Genomic DNA, 26088 nt, shown 5'->3' on the forward strand with positions numbered 1-26088 from the left:
AAAGAAAAAAAAGATCTGACTGAGTAATTTCATCATGGTTGCAACTCATGCACTAACATAAAAGGTGTTTGATAAATCAGACAGAAACCCTGGTTCTTCCACCTGACAGATACAGATGAAAGATTACATAGGGTTTTTTGTTATTGTTGTTGTTGTTTGTTTGTTAAATACCATCCCATGTAATCCAGAACCTTGAGTTTGTGATTTGCTAGATTTTGCCTCCTCACAAGATAAATTTAAAGTTAGAATTATTGAGACTGATCATGTGAGAGGAGAATTCACTTAATTTTTCTTTAGGAAACATACGTATCTTCTCCACAAGGAATGCAGGTTTGGTAGTATATTTTATCACTTAAGTCAATGTAGACATAGGTTGGGATTTAGAAATATTATTAAACTCACCTAGGCAAGTAGGAATTTAAGAGGCAAGTCCCTGATCTACACACAGTCACTCTCAAACTGAGCTACTTATAGCATAGAACCCCAAGTTGCAATGACTAGAAATTCTGGATTTTAGTTAGTATGGAAATAAATGATAGCTAACTATTGAACAATCTAAGATTGTATTTAATGAATGGACATGGACTAGATTCTCAATATGTACAAAGCTGCTAAGAAATAAAAAGACAAAGCCTGAAACACATGACCATGATTAAACTGGAAGCACACGTCATGGTTTTGGAGAAAAATCTAAAGGGTCAATGAGTTCCTGAACAATGACTGCTCTTGGGTGTACAAATAAACAATGTGTCCCATCTACAGTTGATTGAAAGGATTTAGGAGTTCTGAGATGGGCAGAATGGAACATTGCTACTCTTAGGAACTTCCTCTTCCTCAAGTATGTGATTGCCCCTATTGGAAAAAGAGAAGTAGAAGAGAAAAGTTCCATTCTCAGGGGATAATACCAACCTGAGGAGAGCTGTCCTGAATGGCAGGGGAGGTGATGGTAAATGAGAACACTGTGTTACAGCTTCATTCTTGTTATAAACATGGAAAGAAAAACCCGGATTCTAGGGACTCAAGAACGGCAAAGTATAATAAAATAATAAGAAATCTGTAAAGTATTTGGGGCTGAATTTACACATAATGTTAAATAAAACCCTACATTTCTCAATTTTTGTTTACTGAAGATATTTGTTTTAGCAATGTGTATAGTGTTTGTAATGACTTGCCATTGTACTAAGCTTTTCTTATTTTAAACAGTTTTATCAAGTATTAGTACCTATATTAAAGATTTGAACAAGCTTTTTTTAAATTATTTCTGCTCTAATTTATTTATTCTTTTAATAAAATCGACTTTCTAGCAGCTAAATCAACTGCTTGCCAGGGACATGAACCTTAGCTTTACTCATTTTACTGTTAGTTTACTTATACCTTTGGTGAACAAAGAAGAATTTTATGGTTTTCCATGGAATTTCCTAGTTTCTTTCATCTCTATTCTCAGTGTAAGGCAAAGTTATCTTGTGGGATCATCAGAGTGTATCAGTCATATCAGACAATGTTATATGAGAATTCAAATACCACAGATTTTATAGGTGTAGACAGAAAATAAGGTAAGTAGCTGGTGGAAGAGGAAGAGGAGGATAAGGAGGAAGATGAGGAGGATACTATCACTGAGTTCAACATTTCTTAGAAAATCATTAGCTAAGTTGCAATTTTGAGTGTACCAGAATGCAAACTCCATACTTTTTGTAATATTCAATCATGTCACAACTACTTTCTTTTATATTATATATATATTATATATATATAATTATATATATAATTTAGAATTATTATGGACAAGAACAAAGTAAAATGTCATAGAAAAATCACCTTTTCCCACAGACCATACTTATTTATATAGAATAAAATCACAGTTGTTTACTATAAACCTCAAGGTACTTGTTACTAGATCTGCTCTAAGCTAGAGTTTTGAAATTGTCTTTAGATAAGGATTCTTTTCATTTTGTGTTCTAGTCCCACAACCTCACTGTATCATTTGGCCAATAAAATGAATCTTCTTCTGTGGGGCTCCAAATATCCATGAAGTTTGTATTTTCATTTCAAAAAAGTCTTGATTCAAAAATTATGTGTCTGGGCTGCTATAAAAAATATTATGCACTAAGTAATTTGAAACAACAGCATTGTATTCTTTCATACCAGTTGAGACCAGAAGTCTCAAGTCATGCTACCTATAGGGTTAATTTATTCTGGAACATGGGGAAGAATCTCTCCCACAAGACTCCCCAGGCCACTGGTAACTATTGGCAAATTGTCCTTCCTTCCCTTATGGGCAAATCATGTGGCCTTCCCTTCCATGCTTTTCTATGACTTGCCTTGCTCTATCTCTTAAAATAACACCATTTATGTATGTATGTATGTATGTATGTATGTATGTGTGTGTGTGTGTGTGTATGTATATATGTATTTATGTATTATAATTTGAGATAGGATTTCTTTGTATGGCTGCCCTGAGACTAGTTTGATAGACCAGGCCAGCCTCCAACTCACAAATATGTTTTTGCCTCTGTGCCTTCCCTGTTCTGGGATTAAAGACATATACCACCACTGCCCAGCAATACTCCTGGTTTAAATTAGAGCCCTCCCATATACATTCAGGAAGATATCATCTCAAGTTCCTTAATTTAATCATTTCTATGTAGAGCTTATTTCCACATAAGATCATAGTCAGAAAGATTATGACTTGGAAATAATAAAAGAAAATTTTGAATACAGTTATATATTAATAATATTGTTAAGTGACTCATGAAACAACAGAGCAGTCAAATCAGAGGGGGTTATTATTACAATGGGAGGTATGTTAAAGGACACTTTATTATAAAGTATTTGCTGAAGCAGAAAAATATTTTGAAGGCTTCTTTATATTTTACATATATGAAAGTTTTGTCTAAATGTATGGGCAACACATGAGTGCCTGGAAACCTCAAAAGATAGCAAGTGTTGGGGGGATATCTGATGGCCTAGACTAGAGTTATGGTCAGTTGTGAGCTACTGACTCTATGGACAAACAGCAAATGCTAATAACTACTGAACCATCTCCATTAATGGATCATCATTGTTGAAAGGTTTTAATTTACAGTGTATGTTGGAGTTGGATTTCTTCATATAGGAATTTATGTTATACTCATTCAAGTCCTGTGATATTCCAATCAGAAAGAGTGTGTGTGTATGTGTGTCTCTCTGTGTGTGTCTTTGTCTCTCTGTGTGTGTATGTGTATTTTCTTTTAGAGGGGTTGTATGTTACTTTGTTTTTAACAGACATATCTTTGGGGCTGATATTCAAACCTATTAATGCTGCTTCTTCAGAGAGGCCAATTCTAATCAATGACCAAATAACATCCCACAGGCTACATGCACCATCATGCTCCACTATTAGCCCTACATTATTTTTATTCATTCTCACCATATACTTAAAACTTTGTTAATATTTTGACTAATCAATTTGTACCTCTCTTTCTAAATAGAAATCCCACAGAGCCAAATTTTGCTTTAACTGTTTCTTATTTTAAATATTATTTGTCATATATTAAATTTTCTGTGAAGTAGATCTGAAAGGTCAAATTTTAGTAGAACACTAGTGATTTGTATTTAAGAACTTACATTATTAATGGTTAGGCAAAAACAGTATGGATATGGTACTAAGTAAAATATTTCTAACCAAGGATGATTACATATTTGTCTCTAGAAACTGTGACTATATTCTTTTATATGCAGGGACTGAGGCTCTGATTAAGAACAATGAGATGTCAGTGTAATCATAAATGATCCACATAAGCACAGTGAAATCACAGAGCTCAGAGGTGGTGGGCAGGAGGGTCAAAATCAGGAAATACAGTGTGATTGAAGTTCTAGAAAATGGAAGACTTATAGGAAGGTTTTATATGCTATTATTGTCTTTGATGATGGAGGGAAGGTTTGCTTGGTGAAGGAATTGTAGGCACTCTTGATGTTGGACAGGCAACGAAACAGGTTGTCCTGTAAAGTTTCCAGGAAGAGTGTAGCCTTGCCTAATTTTAGAGGTTTTTTGGCCTTATGCCCTCCAGAAATGTAAAATAATGCTTTATACTGTCTTAAGCCACTAATATGTGCATAACTTTTTGTAGAGTACTAATTCATCATCAATAAAATAGAGAAAGCAATGAGACATATTACATACTAAAATTCTATATTTGAAATTACTCATTCTAAGGGTAAAAGTGAATGGAAAGATAAGTGAAATGAATTTATTCTCTGATACATTTCTAAAGGCAAGGCAGAGATAACATTTATACAAGTATCCAACTTATACTATTTTTATTGGATATTTTATTAATATTTCAAATTGATATCCCCTTTCCCCGTTTCCCCTCTGAAAAAAAAAAAAAAAGCCCTGTTCCCTCCTCCCCTCCCCCTGCTCACCAACCTACCCTTTCCTGCTTCCTGGCCTTGGCATTCCCCTACACTGGGGCAGAGAACCTTCATAGGACCAAGGGCCTCTCCTCTCATTGATAACCGACTACAGCTTATACTATTAAGTTCTATTAATCTAACAAGAACAATATACTTCAGTAGCTAAATTTCTAAACTGAAAGTCTCATTCATTTACATACACTGTACAAATTACATTAATAAGGTTAATATATTCTATGTTGGCTCTTGGTGAATGTATAGAACTCATGAATCAACATACTGAAACAGAGATTGTCTTCAAGTTAGCAGTCAAAATTCAGTATTCCAGAAAAGCTGAATTCAATAATGAACAGCTAGCACAGAGAAGCCTATAGTAAAATATTTATAAGTGTTACAGTTTTCGTCCTCTGATAGACATAAAAGCATATCTTAATCTGGTCAGGGAGAGAACACAATCCCATGATTTACAGGTAACACAGTAAGTGCTGGTGACAAAAGTGATGCTTTGTGTTGGGCACTTTTATGAATGTACTATGTTCTGAAATGTCATCCCTGAGAGTGTTATCCCTAAGGACAACATTAAATACTCCTTTGAACTGTAAACAGAGAACTTTGAACTATAAAACTCTGAAGTTGTTATGATCAGGAACTAGACACACTGAAGATAACTGGACCAAGACAAATATCTTGATATGCATATACCTTTACATGAATAATACAGATGATTAAAGTAAGGCATTTTAAATTTATATGAATACTGTTTTAACTCTATAAGATGATACCTATTCAGAGGTGTGAGTGGACATCTGAGGTGTCAGAAGTTGGGATTTGACTTTTCAAATATCACACTGCAGGAAATATTTTTGAACCAATTCTCATAACCCCATGTCTCTTTTGATGTTTTCACATGTTGAATTAATTCTATCTAGACAGACTTTATTCACTTGTGCAGAGAAAAATTTAGTGAGATCATACCATTGTCTTTAGAAAGGCCTGAGTGTAATCTTATAGTACTCAGCTGGCATATGGAGATTAAATATTAAGATGTATCCCATCATTTCTCAATAAGAATGCCTTCTGCACCTAAACAATTTAAGCAAACAACAGCCTTTATGATGAACACCGGCTTTTCAATTTTGATATGTACTAGGCAGAAGTTGTTCATATGATGCTATACGAATAAATCCCCTGAGCACTGAGTTGGTAATGAACTTCCTAGAGGACAATATTTTTGACTCCAGTAAGTGCCCCTGGTGCCTCACTGAACTCTAAGGGTGTCCTTGGGATCTCCTGATACAGCATAGTGAGTTCTCAGTTCCAATATCACTTCCGTGAAGCATCTATTGCTTACACTTCAAAAAAAAAAAAAAATCCCACTGAGTTGTTTTGAGCAACTTAATTCTTCTCACCATTGTAGTACTTATGTGCTATATTACATTTGCTGTGAATAACTTCCTCTATTCTGAGGACAAGAATCAACCCTTATTTATCTTCTTGTCATTGTATTTTAGCACAAAAAAGTGTGAACAAAATAATTGTGTAATAAATACTAGCTCAGTTTCAACATCATCATGGTAGGAATTGTAGAAGATATTAAAATGTGAAATCTCTGAATACAGTTTTGGTGGTTTGAATACACTTGGCCAATGAGAAGTAAAGATCTGGCCTTACTGAAGGAGGAAGTGTGTCACTGTTGAGGTGAAGCTTTGAGGTATCATTTATATGCTCAAGTCTAGCCAGTGTGTTCCAGAGCCTCCTCCTGGCTGCCTGTGGAAGAGAGTCTCCTCTTCTGCTGCCTTCAGATCAATATGTAGAACTCTTGGCTCCTCCAGCACCAAGTCTGCCTATATGATGTCATGTTTCTCATCTTGATAATAGATTGAACCTCTGAAACTGTAAGCCAGCCCAAATTAAATGCAGGCGTTTATAAGAATTGCCTTGGTCATTGTGTCTTTTCACAGCAATAAAACTCAAACTAAGACAAAAGATGAATCCATATAATTTGACATGATTCCCTTAACATTTGTATAATTAAAAGATTATTGTGTTCAAACAACTTACTTAGAATGGAAACAGAGTTTAGGATAAGGTAAAGTATGGCAACATAATAAATTAATATCATACTGAAGATGTTCAAATAGATTGAAGATTTAATTTCTCTCCTAAAATGGCCATTGTCTTGCTTTGCAACAAATAAAAATATTAATTATTTTTAATATGGTAAAACTTCTACAATTATTAATTATAAGTACTTTGTAAACTGTCAACCTATGTCTGCCTTTAAATTGAATAAATTTAACAACTTTATATTTAGGGAAAGGTTTTTGCTATAAACAGTGATCAGCAAATCTTGTGGTATTCATGTAGTATTTATGATTCAACCTTAGCTAACTCATGGATGATAAGAGACTGAACCTCTGAAACTATAAGCCAGGAACAATTAAATGTGTGTCTTTACAAGAGTTGCTTTGCTCAAGGTATAAAAGACTTTATGTAAATATTTTATATTTTAAAATAACAAATAATAAAAGTTCATGAAGCAGAAATATCCTGTTAACACTTCTATTATGCTTTAAAATATTTTTAATGGTAAAATTTCATGCACTTGAATTAGTCAGTTTAGGGAAAGAAATACAGATATGGTACAATGTTTCCCAGTTTAGAATCTTCTTTACAATAAGAAAGGATTGATTCAATTATAAAAACAAAATTATAACCTTTAATCTCAAGAAACTCTAAGGTGAAATAACCAATTATTTGCTTTCTAAGAAATTGAATTACAAAGATCATTTACAAGCTGTATATATATGCAAAAGTTTATAATTTAAAACTGCACATATCCAACTATATATATACATGTGTATGTGCTATTATTTGAATGTATATTTTGAGGCAACCAGTATTACTTTTAAAATCATGTCACCTTGTCCTTATTAACATATTCAGGCTACATTCACTCTTCCTGTTGTCAACCAAAAAATGGTCATTCTAGTACTGTCAATCTTAATAAGAATTCTTTTTCTTAACCAACAATGACCAATATTCCATTGTTTTTGTTTGGTTTGGTTTGGTTTTGGTGAAAGAAACAGCAAAGATAAAAAGAGGTTTGATTGGTCATGAAAGAATGTGTATGTGTTTATAGTGCTCTATACTATTGCAACGACCTGTAAAGTAGTATTTTAGAGAAATAAGGAAATTGTACATTTCACATAATAAGTAAAATGAACCCAGTACTCTTGGGATTTTTAAGAGTCTTCATTTATGTGTTTTTTATGTCAAGGTATTCCATTTACTGGCCAATTTGAATTAGGCAGGCTAAATGCGACTGCTGCAGTGGAGCCAATGGAGTGATCTATTATCTACAGATCAATGAGAAAAAAGAATGTGCACACTTGAAAATTATGGAACCTTTTCTCTATTGTGCCAGTGGCCTCATTCCAAATTAAAGATGTGAACATCCGTGCATTAATATCAGAGCTAGCTTTTAAAGACAATCAGGCCAAAGTAGAATTCAATTTAAGGGCTCTTTTGATTATTTGATTATAATGTCAAGCTGACTTTAAAATGTCTTAGCCTCTTCAATGGCCATAATCAATACTTTGGAAACTGACCCATTATGATCTCATCTAGTCTGACCTCTGATGCAATGTATGGGTTGTATTAGGAAAGATTTTCTCTGATTAATTAGTAGGTTGTAAGGAGTAAAAGAAGAGTTAAATAAGTGATTCAACAACTATTTAGTTCTCATGGACTTTCTGTAAATGTCTATGTATTGTTTCAAGAAATATAGCTCTTTATAGAAGCTATTTTATTGCCAAATTAATACATATTCATGATCTATACATTGGAAATGGAACCATTAAGCTAAACCAACCTGTAAGACTTTAGGTTGACATGAATTTGTTTAGGAAGAAAGAGATGTTGATGTCAAACAGATAATGAAAATAATTCTACAGGTCAGTTGGAAGACATGCTATAATGAGGTTATTTTTATATTAAAATACCTGCTTTGTATTAATCAACATGCTAATTGTAATAAAGAAACTTTTCCATGCCATTAAATGGCAGAGCTAGGATCCTTCACAAGATATGTCTGTCTCAGATGTGCATCTCTTCCTAAAACACAGTGCCTTCAGTTAGTGTTGGTCTGAGCTCAGTCCAGTGCCAAGCATTAACAAGTGATGGGTACTAAGAGATGACTCAATTCTGGTTCCTGTACTTGGATTAAGGTCTAGGTTCACCTATGTACAATGCCATGGGTACAAGGAATTTTTAGAAAGGAAAGTCAAAACTGTTTTCTGGCGTCATGATCTATAACTCCAATATGAGAGTAATATGTGGTAATCAGTAAGCCCACAAGTGTTAAAATATACTGAGCATGTGAATGAGGAAAGAATGATATCTCAGGAAGAGAGTATGCTGTCAGGTGCTAAGGAGAGTTGTCCTGCATACTACAACAGAGAGATCCTGAAATCATATGGGCCAGGGTGAACATTGTGGAGAACACTACAGGATGTTCTATAAAAGAAAATACTTTTCAAATATGTGTTTGTGTCAGACATGAAGGACCCTGGCATTAGACAAATCTTCTACTTTATGAGCTTGTACCTTTGGATATTTTCTGTGCTTGATACTAATGATTTAGAATTACATGAAATCATCCTGTCTCTGATGTAGAACAGAAAATTCATTACAAAAGATTCAAAATGTGTTTAGTGCTGCCAAAGCTAGGAGAAAGACTTCTGAAGCCTCAAATATATACTAAGCATTTGAGGGCGCCCCATTACCTTAGCTGTCCTGGCCATCAATCCTCAAGGCATACTCTATCCCTGTCTTGCATGCAGTGTTGCCTTGGATGTTTTTGAAATTGGCCTCAACATACATAGATGCCCTTTACCTAAACTCAAATAGGACAATATAAATAAAGCCAGGTATCTTCATTGTGGCATAATAACTAACCTGAGTCACATAAGTCTAGGGTGGGGAAAGGTTTTGTCACTGTCAGCCTTGAATCAGGACCTTTCTATTGGTTCAATATTTCAAAGCCGGTATTTGGTCTTATGACCGACCCAGATGGCTCAAATGCAATTCTTTGTGTAGGACCTCCAGGCCACATTTGTTTGTTTGCATGCAAGATGAGAGTTTTTTTTTTTTTTTTTTTTTTAAATTGAGAAATGTAACAGTGTCCATAGGAATGGAGAGAAACCAAACTTGGTAATAGTAGCCAAAACATTCCACTATTCTTGTAGTTGTCTTATTTAGTGGAGGTATAGTATTATTAGAAACAGTAGTTTAAAACAATAACAAGAAGAAAGAAATGGTTTATGTGCTTGTAAGTACATTAGAAGAACATCCAAACTATATTACTTTGATGTCTATTATGCATATGTGTGTATTTCATGTAAATGCAGAATAATGAATAACAAATACTTATTTTTTAGTGCACTTGAAAAAATAGTATACTAAAGTATTTGAAGATGTTTAGTTATTCTTTGTAGAAGTAGCTTCTGTCCTGTATTATAGTAAATCTTGCTTTTTCTCCTTATTGCGTTATCAAATAGATAGGTAGATAGTTGACAGATTCCTAAACATTATAATGATTAGTTTTATATTACACTTTTGATTCTATTAAGGATTCATTGAATTACTTTAAAATGAAAGATTACAGTCTTAATAAAATTTAGAAAAGCATAAACTTCATATAGTCAATAAAAGAAAAGGTGAAGTCACTATCTGTTTTCCCCAGTATCAAACAATTTTTTCATTGATTTATACATAGTAATTTAAGTTCCTAAAATAATACTGGAACTGGAACTGAGGATCTTGTATTTTCTTATGTGGGTATGTAGTCAATTATTGTGGTAACAGTCCCTGATTTTTTTTATGATTCTTGGTATCATTGTTTTTGTTTTGTCTTTTTATATTCTAAAATGTATCTCTGGAGGTAACTAATGGACTTGCAGCAAAGTTGCTGAAGTTGTTTGCTCATTAGAATTAGGAGTTTCTGAGTTTGGAATCCCTACTCTTATCAGCATTTTGAAATGCTAGCTAAATTTTTTTAAAAAAATTGCTTTGAGCCAAAAAGCATATTATTCCAGTGGAAGCAACAGAAAAGTCTACACATATCCAAGCTGGATGCTACTTGCAAATGCTAAAATATACATTTGTTGAGATCTGCTGAGCCTGGGCTAACACAGAAGTTCTACTCCAGACTCAAAAGTCTTCTTGCAAAATCATAGGCATAACAAACAATTATTATTTTAAAGTGCTAAAGACTGCCAAATGGTAAAATCTAAATAATACATAGTTTATTATGGGGCCTTGGCTCTTATCCATGCCTATCTAATTCAGTGTGCATGTTCATATCATAAGAAAACAAAGAAGAGAAACTAGTACTATAGCACTTGACAACATGAAGTGATGTGATAAACAAATAAAACTTACTTCAGGTCAGGCATCAACCCAAGCAGTATAAGTCAGAGTTAAGTAACTAATGTCTGTTCCATGTGATCAAAACTGACAAAGAAAAAGGTGCATAAGTCTTGAACACAACTCTCTTCTGTCCAAGTGAACAGTGACAAAGCAGACATCTAGACTGAATGATTCTAATCTACTAGACACATGGGATAGGGACCTGAATTTATATCCACAAATATTTTCATTTCACCTTCCAAACATCTAAAAAAAAGTGCTCCAGATACTTGAGGAGATGCCAAGTTGGAAGAAACTAGGAACAGCCCCACAGTGTGTGTTTCTACAGCCATAATGTCTTTTCATGCTGATTATCTCATTGTGTGCTGTGAGTATTTCAGAATATAAATCTGCCTTCACTTTTACCATAGGAGGCAATAAATTTTGACAAAAGACATGAGTTTGAAATATAAATCAAGCTGGAGATGGCATGAATATTCAAGTCTAATCAGGTCTGGTTCTGGACCCCACCCTCTGCTCACAGTGTAAATCACTGGATATATTATTCAAGAGGTCATCCCAAATAGATGTGGGGAAGACTTTTTTTTTTCTTTTGGAAAATGCAATTAATTACTATTGTTTGCCCCCAAGGGTTTCACTTCCAAATTGTTTATTTTCTAGTGTCACTGATGAGCTGAGTGAGAAAATGAAACACTTCAGTTTAATTACCAGCTGCAATTACAGCCTGTGTACAGGTAGTTTATCTTAGACTCTTTCTCTAATTGTCTATTCTTATGATATAATATGCATTCATATCAGTGCCTTTCAAAATGCTAACAGTGTCACTCAATTTCCAAGAAAAATTTCAGACAGGATGCTGCTAAAATGGATTCAATGTGGACTGAAAGCATTAGAAACACAGCAGTATACGTTCTGCCTGACACAAAGCCCTTTAAGTGTCTTGCTTTCTCAACCCAAAAATATGGAAATATCAGAAAGAGTGAAGAGTAGGATATAATGGGGAATTGATCAAAGTATATTATATACATGTATGACATGTCATGATGAAGTCTGTTATTCTGTACAATTAATAAATGCTAACAAAAAGGAATAAAATATTAAATAGCCAATGCAGTTTAGCCAACCATGCTTTTCATGTTATGTTTTGTTTGAGACTAGAGATGGTATGCAAGCAGAATGACTATCTATCCCAGTGAGGAGATGGCATTGCTTCCTTACCAGTTTTGTAATAAAAAGCTTCTTCCTTTTCTAATCTTAATATTTACTAGCTTAACTTTTTAAGTGATATTTATAAAATAGAGTAACATTGGTCTTTAACTAATAGGGCTGATACAGAAAGTAAGGAGGATTATCAATGTTGTCTGGAAGGATTCATAATATACAGCAGGGACTCCTTAATAGATCTAAGGACCCTGACTCATGTTTTTATTTTCATCATATTTTGAATGTTCTAGAAAGTATCTGTCAGTAACTGTGATCTCATAAATTAGACTTGACAACTTCAAAATACGACCACATTAGTGCTAAATTTGAAAGCATCGTTTTACACCTCTGAGTCTCAGTGTTATTACCTGTGACATGGACAACAATACAATATGCCTACTAGGGTCACTATAGGACTTAACATAATTTTTATTAAAATGCAAGAATAAGTATATAGCCCTGCTGTAAGCTGCAGGGAAGTCTAGAAAAGTCTGGGCAAAAATGATATTTTTAAACATTTGTTGGAAAACTAAGAGAACCTTCTAAAGAAACCTTTTACTTTACCTTCAGGCAGTTTTTGAATTTGAAGGATGTAGTACTTTAACACTAAAAATACAGGGCACACAGTAAAATGCAAAATTTTGAAAAGCAAGGTATACTTCTGAATTATATTAATTGTGCTCAAAGTATTAAACAGAACATGTGGATTTTGCTTTTGGACTGTTAGTTACAAAGTGCTACAGTGTTTTTGAGTGTGTGGCCAACAGGCTGTGAAACAAACATGAAATCCATATTAGTGTCAAAACAGGCCTTTACTGTGTTATTATGTTTGTCACTTTGATATATAGCTCTGAGATATGGACTTTATACATGTGTCATAATAGGGAACATGAATGGTTTTATATATGTTGCTGATACATGATAACCAAGCATATAAAATAGAGATAGGACCGTACCAAAAACTCTCAAATATATCAGTACATGAAAAACATGACAGGAATTGTCTGTTAGGAGTTCTGAATGATTTTCATCAACCAGTTATGCAGCATGGATGTATATTCAAAACTCAAATGGTTTTATACTGATAGAGTTATAAAATTGTAGGTATATTATCTGGCGTTCTGTTGATTAATTCAAGGCTATTCTGGGAGTCCATCATATGACAATATGTAAGGCATTTTGTCTCAAGTAAAACTTATTTATTTTTAAAAAATCATCACATAAAGTTGATTTGCAAATCATCTTTTTTTCATAGCCCCTAGATAGATGGTAGAAATGAAGCTTCTTCTCCGAATATCTCAATTTAACAAACATAGCTGTTTTTGTTTGTTTGTCTGCTTTTGGTGTCAAATGTACTCACTACTGAGGTCTTTAGTGTGCCCATAGCAATATTTAGTGAGACATATAAGCAAAATCTTCAAGGTAGTAGTAGAACATGAAGTTGGTTAGCAATGCCTTTCACAAATAAGGTAAGAAATAATTATGTATTTGAAAGCAGTTCTTTGATGTTTGCAGCAAGCTCTGTGAGTAGTTAAGAAATAAAGGCCAATTTGCTTTTAGCACACTGAGTTCATACACCCACAGCAACTTTAAAGAAGTATTCAAGAATTACTTGTGACCTCAAAAGAAAGGATGTTCTGTTGGAGTTTCTGCAAACATGTACTTCTGTGCTTTGTGACTGAGGTGATGGATAAAAGGATATTCATAGAACAAGCTGTGCACACTGAGAGAAGAATGAGATGCTACATCATGTGTGGAGAGACAGCAAGAAGACATTCGATGTTGGTAGAGAATATTCTTTTAGATAGAACATGGCTGCTCTTTTCACAAGTTTGAGAGATTTTTGAGAGGATCAAAAGTACACTTAGTTCAAACATAATCGATCCTATACTATGTCCAAAGCAGACAGCTCTCAGATATTACTTGTCTTTTATGTGATGTCAGTAAAATAGCTTAGAATTGTTCCTCATATGGCAGCAAGTCAAGATTAATCTGAATTTTATCAGGAATAAGACTTATTTAATATTTTAGGAATATTTATAATTTCTAAAGTCATCCCCAAGAAGAATAAAACCAAATATTCTAAACAGTAATTTTAGACCCATATTACTAGCTTTCTCTATTTTAAGTTGTTGAAATTATCTTGGGCTGCCTATACATCTCCTAAATGTATTAATTGACAATGTGGGAAAGTGTTGTTTAAAGGATTCACACAAGAGGTTGTTGGTTTTATAGGCCTTTCACACAACTTGCAACTGAACTCTGAAGGACACAAAGTGTGAGTTAAAATATCTAGGAACCAGGCAGCATACACAAGCTGGTATGAGGCCCCCAACACATATACAGCAGAGGACTGCCAGGCCTGGGTTCAGTCAGAGAAGATGCATCTAACCCTCAATAGACTGGAGGCCCTAGGGAATTTAGAGGTCTGGTGGGGTGGGGTCATCCTCGTGGAGACATGGGAGTAGGGAGGAGGTATGGGATGTGGAACAGTCAGAGAGTGGACCAGGAGAGTAATAAAATCTGGAGTGTAAAAAGAAAAAAAAAAGATTAAGTAAAAAGAAGGTATAAAAGAATATCCAGGAATCAAAAAAAAGTGCTAAACAAGATTAAAATTTTAGTCATTTAAATATAATTATCTTCTTTTTCTTGCCCCTTAATGCAAGAGACAGTTATCTATCTGCCTATCTGTATATCTATCTATCTATCTATCTATCTATCTATCTATCTATCTATCTAATGTAATCTACAAATCAAGTACTTATGTCCTTACCTGCATATATATTTTTATGAATGCATATAAAATCTTAGTAATTTATAATAATCTTACATAAGTATTCTGATATTCTGAAAGAATTCATATACTTGGAATTTTATAATTACATCATTATAATGGTTGTTTTATATCTATAGAATTTAATAAAAGAGACTGTTTGAAGTGCATAGTATTTTTTTCTGATATTTTTACCCAAAGCAATGGAGAATACATTCAACTTTTTATGCATCCTAATCCATCAGCAACTATAGCATTTATTTGTCTGTGAGCTTCTTCTTAGTTGTTTATTAATGAATACCATCTTGTTAGATGTCACAGGCTTGAGCAGTATGCACCAAACACATGTGAATCTCTTTATCACTACATTACAAAGAAAATAAGGGGGAGATTTAAAGCAATAAAAGGAGCCAAGATAGAAAAAAATATGTGCATGCATGCTAAAAACCAAAAGGAAAATATAAACCTAAGACCGTACTTAATCAAAAAACAAATTCTGGCATTGATAAGTGAATCCCACTTGATTAGCAATCAGTGGTGGGTGTTATTTGTCATGTTTTTGGTACAACAATCTCATACTGCACTATAAGTCATAATTTGTCTCAGTTAAAAATAGTCCAGTTGTCTTTGACATGGACAGCCAAGGATATTAGTAAGACTTTTCTTTTCTATGTGTTGTTTTTCCTGCCTCCAATTCCTTAATCACACCCCAGATTTTTCTTCTTTATTCTCCAACCTAATAACTAATCTTATGTTTTATGGTTTGGACATGATGGGAAAAGTCTCATTATTTTGTGTTCTTTTATGTTATAAGAGGATACTAAGTATTTTTTTATGAGTAGATATAATTGACATTTGTAAGACAAAAATCTCAACTTTATTCTTCAAATTGTCTCCTTTCTCAGTGACAAACATCAATTAATTTTCATCAAGTATACTTAAAATCTATAGTATTCATAATTCATTTGAAATAATAAGACAGGAGATATGTACTTACTTTTGAGTATTGATTAGCCATTTCTACTGTTTATCATTGCACATGATATCAGTTGTGATATTACTTCATAAAAAAGAATGCCACTTTTTATCATGTAGGTTGACAATATTATTAACTATACAAACAGTAGCTCAAATTATCATAAAGTAAATCTTTCTTTTTAATGAAATTAAACATGAAATAGTTAAGTAATAATCTTATATAATAAAACTAAAAGGCAGTCATATTAGAATATCATATAGCCAGAATTTGTAATAAAATATCTTTTAAGTAAATATGGTTAGAGAGGTTGGGAAAAGGTGTCTGTGTTATCAATACTTCTGACAATAAATATTTATTTCTCTCATATTTAGACAGAAGACTGTGCTTTCTCATGACTTATCTATGCTTTATAAAGTAATCATTAGAATGTTTGTAACAAACTGAAATTTTCTGTGCAAGTTTAAAATATTTGGATTGTATTTTTATGTCATCATGATCAAAGTAGCCATCTAAAGCTAGTACTACAGTGAATATCTTTAGAATCCAATTTGTGTTTTGCAATAACATTTTTCATTATGCTCATAGTCAAGGAAAATTGCCTTCCACCCATCTTAGTTAGTTAGGGTTACTGTTGTTATGATGATATACTATGACCAAAAACATGTTGGGAAGAAAAGGGATTATCTGTTTCCAGTTCTACATTACTGTTCATTGTCAAAGGAAGTCAGAGTGGGAACTCAAACAGGGCAGCAACCTGGAAGCAGGAACTGATGCAGACGCCATGAAGTGGAGAAGGTGCTGCTTACTGGCTTGCTCTTCATGGCTTGCTCAGCCTGATTTCTTTATAGAACCCAGAACCACCAGCCCAGCGATGGTCTCATCCACAGTGGGTGGGCCTATTCCTACCATTCACTTGTTTGTTTGTTTGTTTTTTGGAGGGGAAACTGGGAAAGGAGAAACCATATGACATGTAAATAAAGAAATCATCTAATAAAAAATCAAAAAAATAAAATATTAAAAAAAAGAAGATGTCATACAGCTGTATCATATGAAGCCATTTTCTCAGTTCGGACCCCTCCTTTTAGATGACTCCATCTTGTGTTAAGTTGACATAAAACTAGCCAGAATACCATCCTTTTGTATAATACTAAGATTTGTACATACTTTTGCCTCTGGCTGAGGTTATATGGCTGTGAGGGACTGTCCTTATAGCTATGATGGACCATCCGAATTCCATTTTAAAGTTAAAAGCCATTTTGTTAAAAGATCAAACTAAGTTTGTTTCTGTTTGCTGCAAAATTCAACTTGACCATACTTTAACCTGTCTCTAGAATTTGACCCACTCCCCACTCTATGGAGGTTGACTCACACCTCAGATGTACTTTAACCTGATGAGATAAGATGTTCTGCCGAGATGATCTGTCAAATATTCTCCTATGGTTTCTCTTTCTGTAATTTTTTTCTTGTCCAATCCTTATGTCATTAAATGCCTTTGAAAACCACCAGTTTAAAATTTTTCCCTATAAAAAGAGGCTTGAAAAGTTTACTCACACTGCTCTTTCAAATCCTGCTTTGGAGAGGCAGTCCTATGCATAGTAAATAAAAATTGCTTATTTGAATTTAATTTAGATTTTTGTTGTTGTTGCTTGTTCTCCCTTGGTGGGACCAACATTTATCTCATATGCTGTTCAGTTTCTAATAATCCTTTGAGGTCTATTTCTGGAGGAGAGTATGAATGTGCTTCTTTTAAGCTGAATTCTATAGGAGAACTTAATATTGTTTAATCTCCAAGAGAAAGAAGAAACCATACATTATTTGTGTATATGTCTCTTTTTTAAAATATAGCACCGTTCTTTCCTTCTGAAGCTCTTTCATTAGAGCTCGTTTGCTCACATACTGCTTTAGAATGGAAATAAAATAATTCAGATAAACATAATAAGTACAACTGACTAATAGCATTTTGCCAGTCAGTAAGTATTTATGCTCCAAGAATTATGCATTGAAAACACACCAGAAAACAATCAAAACAGTGTCTCCAAGGATAGCATCTCAAAATTTCTTCTTGAACATAATTTTGATACTTTCTAGAATATATTTTCACACACACATATTATTTTAATGTTTGACTATAACACTATCATAGGACAAACCCTACATTTTATAAGTAGTGCTCAGATAAATAAATGCCAAATTTTTAAAAGGAAAAATAGTGAAGACAGAAGATGAATGTGCTATATCTCTTCTAGATAAAAAATAGACACCAAAAATCTTACATTATAGCATTGCTGTAATTTTCCTCTGTAAAACCCTAAGCAGGTTAAAAAGGTAAGAACATGTGACCTTAGAGCATTACTATATAAGTATGTTGTAATCACATGATCTAAGCAAGTTAATATCTTTTTAATAGTGTGGTTAGTGTTATCTAGGTAGAGAAGATATTTTAAGTGAAAAATGTCAGCTTCATATGTCATCCACCATCATGGATTTTCCTGCTTGTGATTTTTGTGTTTTTAACACTGATTATCTAAATCTGAGCCTGAGTGATCCTATTAACATGAGTAAGTTCATTCTCCATCTTTTCAAACTCCACAGCATCTCCTTAGCTCACTGAAAATCCCACGGTTTTTAAATAAGACCTGCTGTTTGTGTGTTGTCAGATCCCTGCCTTGCCCCTCTGACTTTATATTACTCTTTCTCTTTTGTCCCTTCTTCACTCTTCTCTAGACAAAGAAAAATCAAACCCACAGTGAAATACTAGCATTTATTCACTAAAATGATATGTCAATAAGCAGGCAATAACAGGTATTAATGAAGTTATGGAAAATTTGGGATTCTTATGTTCTGCAAGTGAAAAGACAAAAGAGTAGAGCTGCTTCTAAAAAACATTGCTGGTTTCTCCAAAACTAAAATACAGAGCTAACATATTATCCCAACATTCCATGTGTAGGTACATACCTAAAAGTGTTGAAAACACATATTCATACCAAAACTTAGACAGAACATTTATGGAAACATTATTCATAATAGCTGGACAAAGTAATTGTCAGGCAATTAATGAATAAACTGTGTTACAGATATGTAACAGAGCAGTATTTGGTCATAGAAAGAGTGACAGTAAATGTTACAAAATTAATGAACATTGATAATAAAATGAAAGAAGGTAGACACAAAAAGGCATGGAACATGACTCAATTTATATAATAAACACAAAATAAGAAAACCTATAGACATGAAAAAGTCAGTCAGTGATCCTTAGGACTATAGCGAAGGAACAAACTGGAAGTGAACGTGAATTGGTTACATTTTCTTTTTTAGAAACTGAGGAAACTGTTCTGGACTTAAACAGTCATGGATGATGGTTGTGCAATTCTATAAAGACCCCAAAAGCTAAAGACCACTATAAATGATGAAGCTTATGGTGTATGAACTATGTCTCACAAAATGATAGAAGCAAAAAGCCTTGAGCCCTTTCCCAAGTCCATGGAACTTATATCTCAGTGGGCACGCCCTGCAAGTGTTTCTAGAATAGTTTGAAGATATGCTACTTTTGATAAATTTCTTCCAAAGGATAGCTTTGTAAGCTATGACTTAGTGAACACAAAACCACAAGAAGATGAAATTTTAATTTTTCCTGATTTGAATAGTATATATTTATAAACACACTGATCACTCAGTACTTCATAAACATAAAATTTTATGGAAGCAGAATTTTTTTAAAAAATGAGATGAAGATTTTAAGTACTTTATGTTGTTCATTAAATTCCATATACAACCAAATTATCATGTTGTACACTATGAATATGTATAGTAAAATAATAATGCTTTTAAAACTTAAAAATTATTTTCTAAAGGGAGTTTGGTTTGGAGAATGAAATTTTGTCAATCAAAGACCTATATAAAGTATATTATATGCATCAGAACATACAATTAAATGTGGGACAATATAGTTTCAAGAACCAGTTTAATCAGCCTTCTTTATCTGCATTCATATGTCATGTTTCTGCTTTGCAACTACCTCAGTTATAAAATAATGGAGAATTAACTTTTTTACAACACTGTGGGAAGACTTAAATTTTGCAACTCTTAATCTGGATGAGTAAACCATATTTGATAATTCAAATTTGACTTTTCATTTCATTTTTATAGATTCTGTTGGCCATAAATTATTTTCACATTTACAATTAATAAAACCAGAAGGCTGATGTTTGTAATATCAAAATTCTATCAGATGGATCTATAAATGAAGTTTCCCTGGACTAAGCAACACCAATTTTTTTAAATGTTATCCCTTTTGAATAAGAATGAAAGGACAGAATATCTGTGACAGATCATGTCATTGATGAAGCTAAACATATTTACTCTCAAGTTCCTGCAGAAAAAGCATTCTGCTCTGCTTAAGTTTCAGTAAACATTGTATGTTTACTTCTCCAATGCATCAGTTGATGATCTGCTATAGCCAGAAAGAATGTGACCTTTTAAGAGGTGGTTTCATGGGAGCTATATAGCCAGCAAAGCATGATAGAATTTAAGGATATGAGGAAAGAAAACTAAAGCCATGAAAAGAAGGTTCTAGGGCTGAGAGATGGTTCAACTTTTAAGAGAACTTGCTGATCTTGCAGATGATCTCAGATCAGTTCCCAGCACCCAAATGGCAAGATACAAACTTAACTGTGTGCTATTCCATTTTTATGGGATTTGGTGCCTTTTTTTGACCTCTTCAGGCGTAGTCATAAAAACAGTACACTTCTATACATATAGGCAAAAACCTGGTACATAAGATAAAAATAAATAAAGCAGACGCCTTCAATTTTAGATGAAAAGTTTCACTAATTAATAGTGAAGTTTATAAAATTCTGAATCAGCTAAATAAGATAGGAATGTAAAACCCTTCTTGCTACCAATTATTCCTATGGATAATTGTTATCTGAAGACAAGTGTCCACACTGGAGGTCTAAGAGGCCTTCAAAATATATGTTTCATTAGTGTTTAGACTCCTCAGAGACACATTAACCAATTGTAAGCTTGGAAATAATCTTTGACAGAGAAAAAGCAATACCAAAAATATAAATACATTTCAGTCAAAGTTCTTTTCAAACACAAGTAAGTAAAAGACCTACATGCAAAATTTACTTGTCTCTAGTGGAGGACTGGAGCATTTATCCTTAGTTGTTTTATTTACCCGTCTCTGCATAGATTCTTACCTGTTTCTAGTCTTATTGAAAAATACTTAAGATGACCTAATGACTGTGTTTGGACAATTTCTTTCCTTTTGGTTCCTTCTAGCCCCATAAGCTACTATTAAGAAGACATCCCATAATTTAATCTCACTTCTTAAGAAAGATGTATTTTAAAGCAGGATTAAAAAAAAAACAGAGTATTCAAATATCCTTCCTAAGGCTTTCATTTAATTTCTTCTTCACTGAGACACTTCCTTTTGGAAGACTATAAACAAAACGTGCACCTGCAATTACTAGCTAGGGAAATTAGTCTTTTGGATTCCTCCTTAGGAATAATTTCAAATGTTTAGCTCACTAAAGGCCAACATTTATAGACATGGCTTTGAAGTGGGTTGGAACCCAAGTATAGTTAAATAAGCCAAAGATATTACATTTTGGAGCCATATTTTTTTTTCAGGAACTATCTCAACACATAGTATAAATGATATCATTTAATTATCTATAATACATCTTAGGCTTGATAGCATAAAATAGCAGCTCTCGATATGGGATGATGCTACTAATACTGATCAGACTCCAGTAAGGCACACTCTTTCTCCCACTCTCTCAATAGAGATTTCCTAGACATCCACACTGATGTTCCTAACCACTTACATTAAGTAACTAAAAGTAGCTATTTAAAGTTGTGAGCATAACATGCAACATAAATGTCCCAGTTTGGACATGACATCTTACCCCCCACCCACAAAACTCTGTGTTGAGGTTTTAGTCCTTAACTGATGGGTCCAGTCATTGGGGAGAGATTGCATCATGACGGCTTTGATGACATAAACAATTAGGCTCTTCATTTATTCATAATATGATGGTATTATTATGAGGTACGGTCTACTTGGAGGAAGTGGGACTTTATGGATTTGCCCTGGAAATCTTTGTCCTTCATCCCCTTGCCACTTCTGTGCGTCTAGGACTCTGTGAAGTAGATGTTTTTCACAGATGTTTCTGTTTAGAATAATGGCGAATATTTTGAACTTGAGACTTTAGAAAGTTTCTTGTGAGCAAAAGGCATTCTGGAAAAATGGGGTCAGTCTAAGACTCAGAAGACAAGGAAAACTGCAAAGGAACCACAAATAGACGGAGGAAAACTATAAAAAGTACTCTAGGAACTGTACTTGGTCACTTCATCTATTATTTACTCCTTCCTTGTGAACAATTGTATTCTTTCCCTAGTTAGTTTTTATTTTCATCTTCCATTGTAACACACACCTATATATACTATAGCTAAAGTAATCTTTTTGATGGATACTTCAATTTGACATGCCTTAGTGGTTTGAATGATAATGTTTCCCATAAGCTCTGACATTTGAATACTTGTTCTTCAGTGTTCGCACTATTTGGGGAAGTTTTAGACGTGTGGCCTTTGAGGAAGTATGTCACTGGAAGTGAATTTTGAACATGTAAAGACTCATGCCATATTAAAACAGTGGTTAACACATGGAGGTTGCCAACAAAACCTAAACTGTACCCTCCAACTGTCTACTATACTATTACTAAGTGGGGAAATCTTAGATAGTCATAGTGTTATTCTTTGCAAGAACTAAGATGTTTTGTATGTTCTCAAAGATTGCACATTTATCATTGTAAAGTGCTTATTGGGTGATGGAGAGATAGCACAGTTATTAAGAGCAATTGCTGCTCTTGTAGAGGATCTGAGTTCCCAGCCTATTTCTCCAGCTCCTGGGAGATTCAGAACTTCTGACATCACAAACACATAGCTACACACCTACACACAATTAAACATAAAACAAATCTTTAAATAAAAATAATAAATTACTTAATGCTTATCACCAAACACAAATGATTTATACTTTTCTCATACAATTCAGTACCAATAGAGATTTCTACAAGTCAAATAACAAATTTTAGAGGGAGGGCTGAATCAACAAAACAGAATTTAAAAACAGAATATTTGAAAATGGAATTTTCAAAAAATTATTGCAGAGTCTCTCACCTCCCAGGTGCTTGGTACAAAAAGGGAGGGACCTTAAATGAAATGCCCTACCGTGGGGAGAGGGAGCTTGTAGAGCCCACCTCCAGCAGAAAGACAGGGCATCAAGTAAGGGAAAGGGTTGTCATCCCACAGTCAAACCAAATTGTTCCTGTTTGTAAGAAATGCGGAGATGGGCTCTCTCTTCTTCGCCTGCGTGCCTTGTGGGACTGCGCAACTGCTAGATCCTTGGACTTCCATTCACAGCTGTTACTGACCATTGTTGGGGAGTTGGACTACAGACTGAAATAAGATGGGAACCCTCGTGACCCGTAAAGATATCCCCCCCGTGGGTAAAAATTCCTGAAGACATGAAAGATCCAGAAGTATTCCAAGTCAACACTCTGGTGTTAGAATCTATGTTTGGCCCTGAGAGATCTCGAATGCCTCATATCGAGCAGGTGAGCCAGTCCATGTTTGAGCTGAAGACTCTGGAATCTTCCGAACTAACCAAGGTCTTAATTTATGGCTCTTCCAACCAAAAGCTTCGGGCTAAATGGATGCTTCAGTCTATGGCTGAGAGGTACCACCTGCGCCAGGAAAAAGGAATGCTCAAGCTGCAGGAATTCATGAAGACCCTGGAACTAGACTACTGTTTGGAGTGAAGCCAGTGTCCAGACACTGTGGCTCTCACCTGGACACAGGTTAAGCTGTGGCCAGTGGTTCTTGGGTGATTTTTAACTTTTGCTATATCCTAACAAGATATTCCTGGATCCCTGCTGTGCATTCTGATGGGAATAATATCTCTTTTCCAAGGTTATTATTCTGATCAAATAATAAAATGTAGAAGACTAAAAAAAAAAAAAAAAAAAAAAAAAAAAAAAAAAAGAAATGCAGGGATGGAAATGGGGAGGAGTCTGAGGAAAAGAAGGTCCAGCGATAGGCCCAAAGTGGGATCCAGCTCAAGGGGAAGTCCCAAGGCCTGACACTATTACTGAGGCTATGATTTGCTCACAAAAAAGAACCCATCATGACTGCCCTCTGGAAGACCCAACAAGTAGCTGAAAGAGTCAGATGCAGATATTTGCACCCAACCAATGGACAGAAGCTGCTGACCCCTGTGGTTGGATTAGGGGAAAGTTGGAAGAAGCTGAGGAGGAGGGCAACCCTGTAGAAAGACCAGTAGTCTCAACTAACCTGGACCCCCAAGATCTCTCAGACACTAACCAGGCAGCATATACCAGCTGATATGAGGCCCCAACACATATACAGCAGAAGACTGCTGGGTCTGGGTTCAGTCAGAAAAGATGCACTAACCCTCAAGAGACTAGAGGCCCTAAGGAGTTTAGAGGTCTGGTGGGGTGGGAGTTGGGGAAATCTTCATGGAGACAGGGAGGTGGGGAAGAGGTATGGGATGGGGAACAGTCGGAGGGTGGATCAGGAGGGGAATAAAATCTGGAATGTAAAAAAAAAAAAAAAGAAATTAAGTAAAATGAAAGAAAAAAGAGTGTAACAAAACAAAATGTAATGAAACTTAAAAAAAATATATAGCAGAAAACCCTGAGTGAATTGGAAATAATGCCACTTAGAGGTAGAGTGGAAAACTATATAATATTAATTATGATATGAATATGAGTTTCATATTTACCTTGGTCTGTAGCTTGGTAATAATACCAAAGTATAATACTCAATACTTAGATATAATATACCTCATAGTAAAGTGACAGAACAGTAATATTTTACAAGTCTGTAAGAAGATTTAGATGCACAGTGACCATAGAATGGCTAGTTAGTACAGTATGAAATATGGCATGTTTTAGAGAAATGTAGCTTTAAAAATTTAATATCAGGCACTTAAAATAAAAAGGGTTAGACAAAAATGGCATCACTAAAACTGTCTTTATCTTCACTATTTCCCTTCCAACACATTATAGTGTGCCTTAGGAGACCGTTTCTGACTTTAGTTTACCTGTGAGCAATGGAAGACACTAGTAGAATAGGGAAGCCATTATGCATCACCAGCAACACTTCAGATCAACATTTCTATCAATTTTATGGTTCTTGGCATTTCTCAAAATAGTCCTGCTATATAAAGGGTCTTCAGTTCAGTACACCCAAACACACAAGTCTAAAGAGAATTTCCAGCACTTCATGATACAAAAGAGAAGGAAAATCAATTGTGAAATGAAGAAAAAGAAAAAAAAAAACCTCTAAAGTATACTAATTTGTTAAAAGTGTTACCTTTATAAAGTGTCAAATCTGTCAAACATGAGTCAAGAGATACAACAAGGAAATCTCAATAATGCCTAATAATGAAATATGAACTCGTTTTAAGCAGATATCCTTCATGGATTATGGGGACAGTTAAAAAATGCAGAGTGAAGCTCAGGTCCCTTTCTATTACTCCTAATTCCCAGCTCAGTAGAAAGCCTCAAGTGAGTATAATTGTTAGAACAAAACAAAATCGCCAGAGTCTCACTGCCCTCCTAAGAATTCTGTGTTTAACAGGTGACTTGTGACCACTTGACAGTGCAAATAAGCTAAGAAAAACAGTTTCTGAATTCACCACACCATCTCTTCTATAATCCACAGCCCCCCATCTTTATTCTTTATTGGACTGTTTCAGAAACATTGGCTTAAAGAAAGAATTGTACCATTAAAAATAATAGGAACAATTTTAGAGTCATTTTTGTTGACTTTTAGATATATCTACTAGTGAAATGTACCTCCATATATCATTGACCCCTAAATATTTCATCTCTATTTTGTGATATATGGTGATAAAGACTGGTGTTATCTATGATATCTGTTCATATATCATGACACAGATTAAGTGAATAATTTTAACTCTGGAAAGGGCACATAATTACCTTCATGCTTATCTAGATCAATCTTTATATTACTATTTTACCTGTAGGCGACTAGATAATTATGAGATGTTTTGCTAGAAACACATTTTTAAATATAGTGTCCTTATCTGTAATGAGAATGTTTTGGTAAAATATCTCACTGGGATATTTTTACCTCAACTGTAATTAATATCACATTTGCACCAGAAAAAAATTGAAACTCATTTTTAAAATTTTACAGTTTTATTTTTACAACTTCAGATAGGTATATCATGCATTCTGATTACCATACTTCCTTA

General features: G+C 34.1%; 1 protein-coding gene and 1 pseudogene across 1 annotated transcript in view; one reads left to right on the forward strand and one right to left on the reverse strand.

Moving 5' to 3' along the window:
- The window catches only part of Il1rapl1 (interleukin 1 receptor accessory protein like 1), a 1152451-nt gene that overhangs the window by 122268 nt on the left and 1004095 nt on the right, over positions 1 to 26088 (reverse strand). The gene's annotated exons all lie outside the window — the stretch shown is intronic.
- LOC116086706 lies at positions 23254 to 23605 on the forward strand (annotated as a pseudogene).

This window comes from Mastomys coucha, chromosome X (genome assembly GCF_008632895.1).
Source record: "Mastomys coucha isolate ucsf_1 chromosome X, UCSF_Mcou_1, whole genome shotgun sequence".
Taxonomy (NCBI): Eukaryota; Metazoa; Chordata; class Mammalia; order Rodentia; family Muridae; genus Mastomys; species Mastomys coucha.